At 40.9% G+C, this 14,692-nt stretch overlaps 1 long non-coding RNA gene across 2 annotated transcripts in view; it reads right to left on the minus strand.

Annotated features, from left to right (window-relative positions):
- Nucleotides 1–10,983, minus strand: part of LOC126876610 (uncharacterized) — an 80,809-nt gene extending 69,826 nt beyond the window's left edge. Inside the window, exon 1 of one of the 2 annotated variants that reach the window (XR_007694368.1) lies at nucleotides 10,520–10,983. This is a non-coding gene — a long non-coding RNA (uncharacterized LOC126876610). The remainder of the gene's footprint in view (nucleotides 1–10,519) is intronic. The other variant, XR_007694367.1, reaches the window with a different exon arrangement.
- Between the last annotated feature and the right edge of the window lie 3,709 nt (nucleotides 10,984–14,692).

Raw genomic sequence — 14,692 nt, forward strand, 5'->3', positions numbered from 1 at the left:
TTGCGTATATCCTCGTTTCTGACATACCATGCAGCGTTGACTATTGTTCTCATTATCTTCGATTGTAGCGACTCTAGTTTATTTATGTGGCTCCTATGGCTCATTGCTGCTATCCCCCATTTTGTGATGTGCTCTTGTAGTAATGTTTTTTTTTTTTTTATTTAATTCTTCACATTCACAATTTGTCCAATTTGGACATTTGGTAGAATTTTTTAACTGCTTGATTATCATGTGGGTGGCTACCCCCAGCGGGATACCATCTTCGTGTTTGTTAGTTTGAGTCCTTTGTGAGGTCTGCTGGGTGTTTCCTTTTCAGTCTTCTTTCCATGTTTGAGGTGTTTGTCGTTTCCACACCTAGCCGGTTTGGGTGGGTTCCTATTCTTTCTTTGTGTTTTTCTACGTATCTGCTAATTTCCACTTTGACCGTTGGTATTCCCAGGCCCTACCGTTTGACTTCCTTTCTAACGTGTCATGGGGCGTTTACCATTGTTCTAAGAATTTTAGCTTGTATTGCTTCTATTTTGTTTATATGATTGCTGCTGTCCCCCATAGTGGTATTCCGTACGTCCAGATTGGTTTAATGATCGTTTTTTATATTTTTAATTTATTTTCTATGCTTAATTTGGATTTTCGACTTGTTAGCCAATGCATTTGTCTCCTTGTTGTCTGTATTTTGTCTATGATTGATTCAGTATGCTGTTTCCATGTGAGTTGTGTTTCTAAGTGGAGTCCTAGGTATTTGTCTTGCCTTGTTTGTGATATGTGCGTGCCGTTCAGTAGGATGTTTAGTGGTATCTGTTTTCGCAGCGTAAATGTAATATGGTTGCATTTATCGGGGTTTGCTTTTATTTGTTTATCTTGCAGCCACTTTTCTATTTTTGTGATATATTCTTGTAGTAATTTGACTGCTGTTTTTGGATTAGTGTGCCTGACTAGTACAGCCGTGTCGTCCACGAATGTCAGTATTTTACTGTTGTTAGATGTTGGTATGTCGGTCGTGTATAATGTGTATAATATTGGACCTAAGACGCTATATTAGATGAATCGGTTGTTCGGCATTTTGAGTGGTCTTCCGCTACGATACGGACAGCACATCTGTCTTTTTTGGGAAATCGTAAATTCCTACCTCACCAGTTGTAAAATTTACAGTGCGTCAAGAGGGTACTTGCAACCTGGAGTGCTCGACCCCCAGTCCGCTCTAAAGCATAACAACAATACCAGATGAGATACACGACGATAGGACAGTTACAAGATTGGATAGGAACAGATTCCCTCCTCAAAGGAAATATGGACAGAAAAACACCCCCTGGAAAGATGCGACGGTCAAACGCCGAGAGGTTCCTTCGCATCTTTGGTCGGAAATTTCGAAGACGAACGGATGTCCTCGACCATACTCGTAAGTATCGAACTCCACCAGTGACGGAAATGTACGCAACGCTTGTCAATAGCCTGTAATAATCCACAGAGATCGTGATCCACTGTGGAACCGGAAAATCCCGAAGTTGTCCATTCTAGAAGCAAAATGAAGAAATCCGAGAACCATGGTGTTTCCATAGAAAAGGGAGAAGTTGTTGGACTTTCTACGTGATTTCGAAGATGGACGGAAATGGAGTGGCAGCTAAGTCGAAGCAGTATCGAATCGGTGACGGGATCGTAGAGTGCGTGATATATCGATCGTCGAAGCTAGGCACGCGTTAAAAACAAGTTCGGAAACCACACAATTGCAGATAGCCAAAGAACCGATTTTAGCTTTCGGTGCAGAGCTAGGTGACGCGTGGTGCGATATTCTTGTACGCACTCGAAACGATTTCGAGATGACGATGTTGAAACAAAGGAACACCGCTGATGTTCGTGATTCCATAAATGTCGTGCAACAAGAAATCCCTCCTCAATGTAAGATAATCGGTATCCTGATGAAGAATAGCAAGAACTTATTCGGGAGTTCTAAGAAGCGATTGAAAAGCGAAAATGGAGCAACTATTAGAAAATTTATATAAATGAAGATAAATAATGTCGCTATAGTTGGTTGGCCGTGTTCGCGAGAAGACGCGTTCGCGGTATAAGGCGTCAACGAGAGTCTTAAATTCTCGTCTCGATACGATAATCGGCACACTCTCTTTACTTCTAACAACTTTTAAACACTGGAAAGTGGGTTTTGACCGAAGAGTTGTTAACAAGTGAAGTTCGGAGACGGTGATGACGAGGAGGAAGGCTATTGATGGATGTGCCTCTGAAGCATGAGACAAGCGGATTTGTTTATTGCAATTTTCGTTAAGCAAGCAAGGATAGCGGCCATTGCAGAAAATTGGATGAGAAAAGAGCTGGTAGATAAGGATAAGACGGGACACTTATCCCGTGTTTTACCATGACGAGCAATAAGGAGCGTAAGTAAAAATCTAAATTTGAGGACGGCAATAGATTACGGCGGATCCGAGTATGTTTGAAAAGTTGTTGACCATCTTGACCGAAGGATGGATGGGGATATATTCTGGGGTCACAGGAAGTAACAATAGTATTTAAAGTAATTTAAAGTATAAGCTTCCCGATTTTCATTACATATACTTATAGATCAGCTATATCAATCTCCATTATATAATTGTTTGCCTTTCTTCCCTCCTTCGTTAATTGCTTTCATCTTTTGGATTCACTCTCATATTTAATTTTCCGGTTGTTTCGAGAAATGGAAGGAGGCTTTCTTTTCGTTTATATATGTATATGTATTGCTTGGTGTAGTAGAAAAGAGAAACCATGAATAAGAGCGCTGAGATATTGGATGTATACAATAGAATTTAATTTTCTGAAGATGTGAAACATATGGTTTCTAATTTCTTTGTCTCGATGCAAGGAACAAATTTCCATCATATGTTTAAGTGAATTTGTTTTCTCTTTCATTTAATAGTTGTTAGACTGTGAATGTTTATAGGTTTATGAGAAATTTAAAAGTAAAATATCCTCCAGAATACATATAGTGATAGCGATATATAAAATACATACATATGTGTATACGATTATGCATTAATACGATTACTATTTGTGGAGAATCGCGTCGTTTCGTAGCTGTTCAGCGTTTGAAGCGACAGTTCGTTTCGATATCATTCCCGATTTTGATTCTCGGCCGCCCAGCTGGCCATCGCATGATTAACGCAATGAAACGAAAATGCTGGAACGGAGCAGCCTACGTTCTGTGTTCGATCGATTGTCAGGCTACTTTTGCAAAGAATGTTTCCCAGTAGTGAAATTCGTTTGCATCGTCGGATACGTTCGATCTTTGAACCGAGGAAGGCTGTTCTCGTGAACGATGCTCGTCCTTCCATGTGTATTCCGAATGCGTTCTAGAAATAGATATATTTTAACGTATTGAGGAAATTACTCTTTTTTTAATCGCTTTTTCTGAGATTATTAGGAAACAATTAACATACGTGCATTTAACTGCAATGAACAGAATTAGCAATAAAAATGAAAGTAATGAATATGAATAATACTATAGAATTTTATATAGATTGCTTGTTCGTAGTTTCTTCCGAAGAATTCTTTTTCATGGAAGGAATAATTACATACATGCTATCTAGTTCCTTATAAATACGTTTATTAGACCCACGCAATTATCGATGTAACCGCGTGTTGCATGTAGTTTATCCACTCTGCTACCAAGAAAGCCGGCACAGTCCGGTGACGAAGCTGGATTCGCGGATGAACGTGTTTGCGAGCACATTGAATGAAGCGCGGTTACAGCTGCGTCAATCGCTTTTCCGCGTCCAAAGCTGTTGTTTCGATTCATCGAGTCAAGTTTCTAAGATCGTGTGAAAGTAACCATTACGATCTTTCTGTGATCAAGAATGCTGCTTATTGTAAACAATTTAACGAGACGGTAGATGAAAGCTCGATCAATTTAGTTTACATTAGTCTTGCTATAAAATTTCTTAACTCTAAAATTTCTTACAAAAATTTGGTAAGAGCATTTGTCAGGACTGGATGCTGCCGTTTTGAAATTTTTTTAACAAGAACATTGTACGAAAACATTGTTGCATTTTTGTATATTCTTGATTGATTCTCCTACTTTTTAGGTGCCCATTGCTCCTATGTAATTTAGGTTTTATAACGGTTTAACGTGTAGCAGTTTTTGGACGTAAAAAGATTTCCGCTTCTAGTTTTCGTCATTATGCAATAGCTGTATCAATAAGTTCATACATATTACTAATTTCGTTTCTTTGCTTTGTACCATGCTTTTTGTTTAACCGTGCTGTTTCGAGTCACTTGTGACCTGATCGTACTTTTCTTTCGCTAACAAACTTAAATTTTAGTAAAAAAAGAAATATTATAGGAACTACGGCAAAATTAGAGACTACGGGAAGCCCGTATTGCGGCTTCTATGGGGGGAGAATGATAGTACGGGCCCTTGACGCATCGTATACAGCTATTCCACCCAGATGGCGGTGCTCACACCCTAGTCGCAATGATCCTTCGTTCCCACGTCCTTCTTCAGGACTTCCTGGAGGGGTTCCCGATCCCACGTCAGCGTTATTTTGCGGACATCGATGTTCCGCTTTTCAAATGTTAGTGTTCCTGTCCGGGGTTCGGATAGGATTAATATGGATAAATAATGGCTTAAGCTAATGTTAGTCTGTATTAGGGGGTTAATATATTCTCTTAATACTATCTTATAAACTAGGGTGCAAATATTTACAGTGCTTCTTAAAAATTAAGTATCACAGGTTCTGCTTTGTTGAGCTATGGACGGGACATCTCTGTCCGACTCAGACCGCTGACGGCTTCTTTATTTTGGTCGGTGTTGCTGCTCTTCCCCTCCAGCCCCGGGCGAGGCCCATCTTTAATTATGGTGTAAACTAGGAAAATTACGACTAGGATTTGAACACGGGTCCTTTGGATTTGTAGCTATATACAATATCCACGTCGCCACCGTAGTCATATGATATTTTTATTCTAGAACTCATACTTCAGGTTACAAGTGTCGGGGCTACATTGCTTGGAATTTCGCTGATACATTAAAACTCTTGTTGTCCGTTGAAAGCGAGATTTAGATCTAAAATTCGATGATGTAACTGAATTAAAACTTGTTTTGTATCGCAACTTCCCTTTATGACCCAATTTTATTTTTTTTATTATAAAATAAAACAAAAAGCATGTCGTACGATATTCAAGGATTAAAACGCGGTCGTAGAGTCTGCACTTTTTAATATTTCCTGCTTGTTAATAATGTCACCAATAAAATCAAAATTTGATTTTACTAGATATGAAAATATCTAAAAAAAGACACATGCAAACATGAGTAAGTCGCACAATGTCCAAGGATTGAAACACGTGATTGTAGAAACCTCTCCCTTTCTGTATTTTGTTGCTGGTTACCAGCACGATATCGTGCACGCATTCGCAATGATGATTTAGATGATGTTTTCTGTTTCGCACAGTTATCCGCATCTCGAAACGATGGTAACTGAATGAAACAACACGTTTCCCAGAATGCGTGATAGTTTGCGGCGCGGTTGCAGACGGTTTGAAGGAGTTCCTTAATTCGCTATCCCGCCGCGATTTCCGCCTTTTTTTATCCGCTACTGGATAATGCGAGGCTCGGCAAGATAATGGCATCTCTACCTACCAAACACCCCTCCTCTGTCTCTATTCTCTGTCGATACAAGAACAAACAATAGAACCACCTCAAGGCACTACTTCAGCGTTGGTCTTCTCTCTGGCTGTACGTCTCATCTTTTCACCTTCTTATTCGTGATCTTCCAAGGTCTTACAATGTTCTCCTTCCGAGCTGCATAGCTATCGTAATTCTCCGACATAGCCCTTGGAATCTCGACCAATATTCTTCTTTAATAACAACCACTTCTATAATATCGCAGGTTGTCAGTATTTTGCCTACGTAGTTTTCCAGTATAGTTCTTTCGTTAATCTACCTGTGGCAATTGAACAAGACATGCTCTACATCATCACCTTCCGCATTGCGATTCCAGCATCTTGAGTGTGTCTCTTTCCTAATACGATATTCATTGAATATACCATTACCAATATACCACTCATGATCTGCATCGTATAATAATCGATGTTCCTTTTATTATTATTAAAAATGCAGGAGTTGTCAATCAGTCTTCGGGTCCAATTATTCTCTCTGTAATACAGCCATTTTTCCCACCATCTTTCTTCCATCCGTTGGTCCATTCTCCTAATCCTCTCTGCTGACACATACATTGTACTTCCTGTTCTTTCCCAGGTATCATATTGGTTCTGGTGTTCCGTCCTTCGCATCTCGTAATTTTCCGCACGCAGTTTTGCTTTTAGGTGTATCGGCATTGTGCCCGTAAGTACACACAACACTGCGTGGGAAACTGTTCCGTAGGCGATAGGTGTTCGAATTAGCGCCGTCCTTTGCGCCCTCCTCAAAATATTCTTTCTCCTCTTTATTGCTATAGCTTTGGCCCATACCGGTGTAGCATAATGTACCAGTGTTCGACCGTTCGCGGAGATCCGCGGAAGCGATCGCGAAGAAGTTAATAACGTAAAGGCAACTAATTTCTGTGAGGATCATACCGCGGAGGAAAACCAGTGTTGGGTGTGTAGAAGGCCACGGGACGTAACATTCTCCCCTCGTTGTGACAGCAACGATCAAAATTATCAATGAGTAGAATTAATTCAAGCTTCCATGCCATTCCTCCTCAGTTTCTGGTTTTCCGGAGCCGCGGGATGGGGTTGTCTTGGCAGTAGTACGAGCCGTCTGACGCCACGATCCAAGATGCTCGTTGCCCTTTGCACAGCTGTACGGATGATTCCATCATTAATGACGCGGCCTAAGGACTACTACATTGATGGAACGTTATCTTCCCTGAGTATTACGATAGAAGCTGCAGTTGCTTTGCTCCATTTGTTAAGGCCGATCAACTCAAGTAGGTATTCCCGGTACCAACGGCTCCACAAATGTTGTTTGAGTTGATCGATGCTCTACCAACTGGATAACCGGCTTGGTGGAGTCGCCCAGAAATCTTGACATTACGTCCCCGTAAACTCGCTAGTGTGTCGCCCAATTAGAAAGTGGCCGGGAGTGAGGACTTGGAGATCATTTGGATCTGAGGATATTGGAGTCAGTGGGCAGGAGTTCCAAATGGCTTTGATTTCAATGATAAGGGTGCTGATGTGTTCAAAAGTTAATAGCTCCTTGCCGTCGACGCGTGTGAGATGTCGTTTAAATTACTTTACCGCTGCTTCCCATAAGCCGCCAAAGTGTGGTGAATGAGGGGGATTAAAGCGCCATTGTATCTGTATTTCAAAATGAATGGTCTGTAGTAGTCGTCTACGGTTAGAGGTGCCGTTCGGATTTGTTTGTGTCTCCACCGAAGACAACGAACGACGATTCTTATTAGCTTCGACCAGGAAGAATACCTTTGAGGTAGACTATGGGCGATGGAATTCGTGGACAGACAGGTCGACCTTTTCCTCTCAGGGACTTGGACCAACGTTGTTGGGCTCCAGGTCGTCCAATGTTCTTGGCTTTGTTGTAGCCACTCTGAACCCGCTTTTCCAAATGCTTGGGCGCAAGAATACCTTGAGCGGCTGGCCTCGCGAGATATGTTTCGCGAAGTTATCTGTGGTAGGTACATGACGCCAGACGACGATGTCGGTCTTCGTTCGTATCTCGACCACACGGTTGGTAACAAAGGTTTTTAACGTTTGATGATGATCCGAGAGACCTTTATCGTTAAGCTCTCCTATATAGCAGAGAATAAGGATCTGAGAAGAAGTGCTCCGCTTAACTCGAGCCGTGGAATGGTCAGAGATTTGAGCGGCGCTACCTTTCGTCGCGTAGTGAGGAGTCGAGTCCAGGCATGGTTGCCAGGATTAGTGGTTCGGTGGTAGACGCAGGCCCGATATGCCTTCTCGCTGGCGTCACAGAAACCGTGTAGCTCAATCTATGTTACGGATTCGATGACGGTTTTACGCGAGAAACTTATATTATTTAATGATGGCAGCTGTGCATGGTAGCTGTTCCACTCAGTGTGTAAGTCTGCTGGAAGGGATTCGTCCCAATCAACCGTTAATACTCAAACTCGTTGAAGGAGCATCTCGGCTCGAACTATCACTGGCGCGAGCAATCTCAGTGGATCGCGTCGTAACTCGGGAGGTATTGAATCTGGCGTCGATCGAATAGAAGATTGAATCGTCGGAGGATTTCAAAAAATACCAAGAGATTTTAAAGTTTGAGATTCACCCAGCTGTAGTTCCTGGTTTGTGTTTTGTTCGGATAGGCCCTGTAACAGTTCCTGGTGTTTGGACGCCCATTTTCATATTTTCAAAACGGCTAGTTGGAGAATTTCGGTGAATTACCGCTCTGAGCGACAGTGCTTCGTCCTTCGTAGCAGCTCCGATGAGCTACGTAAAAATCTACGTAATGCGGAACCGACGAGGTACGCGGGAATCGGTGTCCCTCGTCATCGCCCAATTGTATGAGGCACCTGATAGCTGACAACCCGAACGTCACTGTGTTGAGATGATATGTCCCAACCTCCCGATTAGAATTGCGCCACAAAATATGTTGATAACTTGTGATCTTCTCTGCGGACGAGGAAGTCTGTCTTTACACTTTCTCAACACCACAAGTATGAAAGTATTGGTAAGAGCGGTATCTCAGAAGAATGTCGAATAAATCCTCCTGTATATTCGGTCCTGCATGAAGGGTGTCGGTTAAAGATACTCCGGTGGTGCTTGGTGCACATCCGTCAAACGTGACCCGGAGTTTTGTAGTTTGGTTCGATTCTTTGATTACACCGTGGTGTGGCAAGTAATATCCGTTATCTGAGGAGTGGTCTGTTGTAATCCTGGTCATGTGTCCCTATTGCAAGTGATTTCAAGTTGCTTGTCTCATTGGAATCGGTGGTGGAGAGAGGCGAGTCGTTTCATCGCAATTGTTTTAGACGATCCAAACGAAGGAGGCTTTTCGATAAACGGGACCGCGACGATGTTATCGTCCTTCGCTGGTGCGTTGGACGTTGTTTCAGGAGTGTTCCTCACAACGTCAATCCTTTTCTCAAACGTGTTCAGCTGGTTGGCCCTTCTCGATTTCCCAAGTTGAGCTCCCGTTGTTGAATGGTGTCTGGGTTTAATTAGGACAGGAATAATCCGAGTATAAATGTGTTTGACGTGACAGAGTCACCTAAGTTCTCCAATGCACGGAGATGGTGTTTGATAGTGTCGATTAAGTTCGCTAAGGTTTCCGGTGTCTCTTTGGTCAATTTAGGATAGTTCTGCATTGCAATCAAATGACGTAGACAAGTTTGTCGTGTACGATCGAAGGGAAGGGTCGATGTTCACCCGGCATCCTCTCCTTGTCTCAGCGCTTGGTCCACATGGTCATGCACGCCTGGCAGACGGATCTTCCTAGCCCATAGTGCCACCCTCACCAACTTCCGTGGTAATAATCGAATCAAACTGAAGCTTTGGTGAGTTTCTATCCCCTAGTCGATTAAAGAAACGGTGGAACTTGTCGCGATTTGTTGCAAAAGAACAGCTCTGTCCCAAAAGCTAGCACTTTGAAAATTTGATAGTACGGCGACGAACATTCTGGTCTGGTCTCATACTTTTCACCTTCGGCCAGTATGCCTTGGGCTGCGCCATCATCTCCTAATTGAGTGTTTCGGTTATATTGGACCATCCTTCTATGCGGACCCAAATGTTTGTAAGCGTCTCGACTCGCTCCACCTTGACACGAATCCCGTCTCGGAACCGATCGTTCGTACGTTGTAAGATCTCCATGTTCCGCTAGTTTCGTCACAAATTTCGAATGTCAGTGTTTGGCTATGCTGATTTTCCTAGTCATATCTCGAGCTGAGACGACGCTCTGGATTTGTCGGAATTTGGACCACACCTACGTACAGGGTGAATCTCATCTTCTGTTACGTGTTATAGAGGGATCTTTGTCATTTATCTTGCTTCACACTTTTCTTGTACTCGAAACGTTTTATAATAATGTTGAAAATATACAGACAGTATATAATGGCGGTTATTATTTGTCGGGAGGCCACGTTTCCTTCTGAATAACTTTCAATCCTGTATAAAATATTTTTTAGATGTTTAGCGCTAATGCCATTTAATTCCTCAGCGCTGGATCTCCTTTTGCCAGAATTTCAAGTTTTCCCACAATTGCTGCCGTAGCCCATGCGGTACATCTACATCGGTGTAATTAAGCTTACCTTCGATTGGATACTTATCAATTAATAGGATTCCACTTAAATCCGTTTATCACAACCATGATGATGAGTTATCATATGCGTTCGGTTTCTTCTATTTCATCATTGCGACTTTGCCGTTGATTATAATATAGCCCATGTAAAAGCGGAAAACGACTCGTGAGATGCGCCCTTCTAGCGATGTCGTGCACGAATTCGTTAATTGCGGCTCAGCCAGCCATGGGATAGTTTACGATTGATAAATCGCAACGCCATACAAGGCTGCTAGAATGCGGATAATTTTGAAACGAAATCCTAAACGAACCTCTGGTGTTATGTGCCACCAAGCGAGATTTTCCCTATGCTGAGAATTGATGCAGATGTGTTGTGACATCGCTGCGATTTCGTAGCAGTGATATTTTATTATTTGGAACTTGTATAACAATACAATAATCCATTCTGCGATCAAGATGGTCAACAGCTGTTCAAACATACTTGTACGAACCCGCAATAATTTTAAGATACCGTTAATTGCCGTCATCACATTTAGATTTTTGCTTACTATCGAGGCCCTTACTTTATACAATGCATCGTTCAAGTCGAGACGCTCCTTGGGATTATTGTTCATTGTGGTAAACCATGGGAAAAGCGAGTTTTCTCATGTGGGATGTTCGAGGAGGACTTCTATCCACGAGCGACCATTGGTGGTGGGCGGACAGCATCCAGCACTAGTTTTCTTTATAGATCTCAGTATCACCGGACATCTCGATCAGAAGACCTTAAGATGCTACTAACTCATCGAATCGACGAAACCTGAACTACACGCAGACACTCAAGGCTCGAAAGTTGTTGGAAATAAAGAATATATTTAAACTATTAATTCAGTGTTACGATCATTCAAACCATTCCTGTTATCTTAACCGAAATATGGAATCGGCTGAGTAGTGGCGTCGCGATACAGTTGAACATGGAGAAATGAAAAAAATTATCAATTGTTCCATAAATATAGATCTTATTCAATATAAATAAATATTTTAAGCATTATGTATTTAAATATCTTTATATTATATGTTTCAATATAGTATTGCTCCTTCAAACTTAATTTTACTGAAATACGTGACAAGCTTCCTAGTTGTTGAGACTCCGTCCATTATATCATTAGATTATGATTATCGAACTTAGTAAAACGCCCGTTACTTGCTTGCGAGTTACAGTATTGTTTTATAGAAATGATATGTCAGGCGTATTGCATTTATTTAAAGAAACAGTCTAATTATAATTAACTTTGTAGGAATAATTATAGTATTTATAGTATTGTCAACTAAGTTCATATTTTCTTAGTTTCAATAGAATTTTTGATCTATGTTTTCAGTATTTTCCTTGTAACTTTCTATGACGAAAAGTTTGAAACATAGGTAAACATCAAGTGATCCCACAGGTTGCGTTTAAAAGTGAAATTATCTGCGAATTAAAAAAACTTCAATCACTCGTCATTATCTAGCAATACGATGTTATGATTTCGATATTCTTAGTTAGATTGTAATCTTGTTCGATAATAATGTGCATTTGTTTATAAATTTATTGCAATATTAAAGCAATTGCACGTGTCACATCTCTTATTTCCTTTAAATTTTGTGTTTTTAATTCCATTTCCCGACAGTTGTGACTCGCGCAATTCGCGAATCATGACGTATTCCTTTTGCGGCTCGCGTTACGCCTCGCGCGGACCGCGAGACGTGACAATGTACATTTCAATAAACAAAATTCTGTTCTATTATGCTTCGATTCAAAGTCGTTTGCTTCCTCTAAAAACGATGTTCTGTTTACAAAAGCAGCTATATCACCTGATATTATTCAGGCGCCTTTGCCGGCGTGTTATACCCGTACACCGTTCGCATACATACTTAGTTATAACGTGCAACTTTCACTGATAACGAGAGCAACATTCCAGAAGCGGCGTCTTCTGAATATTTAGAAGGTATTCGAGTTTCATGTCGAAGCAGTCGCGTGTAGAGGCAGTTACACGTAGGGACCCTCCTGCGACAGAGCGTGAAAACGCCTTGGTTTCCTGCTCTTTTTTCTCGTCGTCGCAGCTTTGCTCCTAACTTGCACAATTTTAAAAAATCCTTCTGACGCGAGCCTCGTAGGCGCGCATTACGAATAATTGTTACCGTGGTAACAGTGGCCTGTTTCTCTGCTAAAATACACGGCGGATTTCCCGGTTAGAAAAGAAACTGAATCGTAATAGGATATCGTCATACCAAACCATAGTAAGTTTTTTCTTTGCTTTATCTTTCTTCTTGAACCATTGTTTAATAGTTGCTTTCTGACATGTGTTCATGTCAACTGAGTAATTTTTAGTCTGATTGTCTGTTCTTGCATGGAATATAACGGTAAGTTGTTATCCTCTGACGTTGTGAACCGCGTTTTCTGAATTGGTGTGTGGAAATTTAAGACACGCGAAATTAGCTAATTCTATTCCGTGAGAATGCGAATTAAAACAACGCAATGTGTCGTTTTCTAAAAAATCTTACATTATGCTATGCAACGCTTGAACTACTAGAAATAAGCTAACTATATGTTTATTATCAATATGATAGAATTATCAGTATTATAAAAATCAGAATTATAGAAATCGGAATTATAGAAATCGGGATTACTAGTGATCTCTATTTTGTATGATAAATTAATGAAAGATTGTTTTATTTACAGTGGTTAAACAGGAAGCGATGTCTATTTAATTTGAATTTAATGCAGTAATGTGATATAATTAACACAACAGGCACGTGTTCCGTAACTGTCCGTGATCATGGTCTCGTACGCCTTCTTTCCAGTAAACTATTTGACTGAATGACCCGAGGCATATTGATGGGCCCCATGGCCCATGGAAGTTTCCCACCCCGTTGAGCCTGTCGACACTTACGCTTTCTAGTAACACTGCATATATTTCGTCGGGACATTTCTCGACAAATTTAAGAAAATAGATCATAAGCTTAGGGACACGACGTTTATCGATTAAGCGTAGGTAACACCATACAGAAAGCTAGAAACTTCCTGCCAATATATGTCGTTAAGCTACCTATACGTAATAGCATCTGAAGCAAGCAAAGTGAAATAAAGAACGATCTTTGAACGTTGATACGCTTATTTCTGCCTGGATTTAATATCAAGAAACGAGGTCTTTTTATTCGATACAGATTTTCCGAATATAATAATTTGTACGCGTGTACTGAATTGATTTCTACATTTTCCTCATATTCTTCGGCAACCTAGTTCGGTTTTAATATAGCAATTTACATTACATTACAATTCTCATCGACACCATAGCGATATACATTTAGAATGAATTGCACTTTACGTTTCAGTTTGTTCGCTGTACACCGTGAGTCCGTTAGAACAAATTGCAATGCTCCAGCACGTACGCGTTAACCCGGTTTCGGTGTCATCAGTGTCATCGACGTGACAAGTCGGTCATCGAGAGCCCGAATTCCGTTCAGTTCCGTTCGTTATCATCAGTCTCCTTTAATATTCTCTCCTCTGAGGTATGTACCTACAGTTACTCGAATTTGCTCTTTCCCGACTTTCCGTAGCATCGACGTCCCTGCTATTTTTGCAAAAGATATGACGCGCCATCGCAAATTCAAGCGAAAGTCAGTTATTCCGGACTTTCAGGTAGACAAATTTTCAGAGATATTTAAAAGTGTTGTGATTATCTGATAAAGGAACACGTGGATGAATGTGGAATAGAAATATATCTGAGTATAAATGTAGGAATAGCATAAGTACAGTGTATGCTACTCCAGCGCACTCTGGCAGCGTTACGTTACAACACAGCTCCGAAACCATGGTCCTATAGGTATTTATATAATTACGAAAATTGGCCTGACTATACCTCGATGCACTAACCCGATCACAATATATGAAAGCATGTTCCTAAAAAGGCTATGAGGCTGAAAGACACTTCTTATTGATTTAGTGCTAGATAATTTTTTATGGCTACAAAGGCCAGGAGAACTAAGTTATAGTGCAGATGTAGAGTTTTCCTAGAAGTAAGGCTTACATCAACAAAAAGTAAAGAATCCCGTATGGTGTAGACTTTTATGTATTGTAGTCTCCTGAAAAAACCGTTGAGAAAATTCCGATGAACTACAGATAGTGAAGAAATGAAAGGCCCCTAACGAGCCTGGTAGGTTGGGACATTCCAATGAGCCAAGCGGGCCAACAATATGCCCTTTAGCAGAATAGACAATCGAAAAAGGTGCTCCCAACCGTCATGGGTTACCAACAGCTGCAAAATATATGTGCATGGTAGGGGAAACGAAAACCGTGGAATAAAAGGACGTTTTGGTGGAGAGAATAGTCAGTTACGAGTAAGTTGCGACTAGATGCAGTCACAAGTTAGTCGTTATACATTAGTCGTGGAATATTTGTTAGTATTGAGTTGTTACTCAGAAATTGACTAGTTGTACAAATTTAGTTGTTTTAGTTGTATTGCATTACTACGTCAAGAAATAACT

This window comes from Bombus huntii, chromosome 2 (assembly GCF_024542735.1).
Source record: "Bombus huntii isolate Logan2020A chromosome 2, iyBomHunt1.1, whole genome shotgun sequence".
NCBI lineage: Eukaryota > Metazoa > Arthropoda > Insecta > Hymenoptera > Apidae > Bombus > Bombus huntii.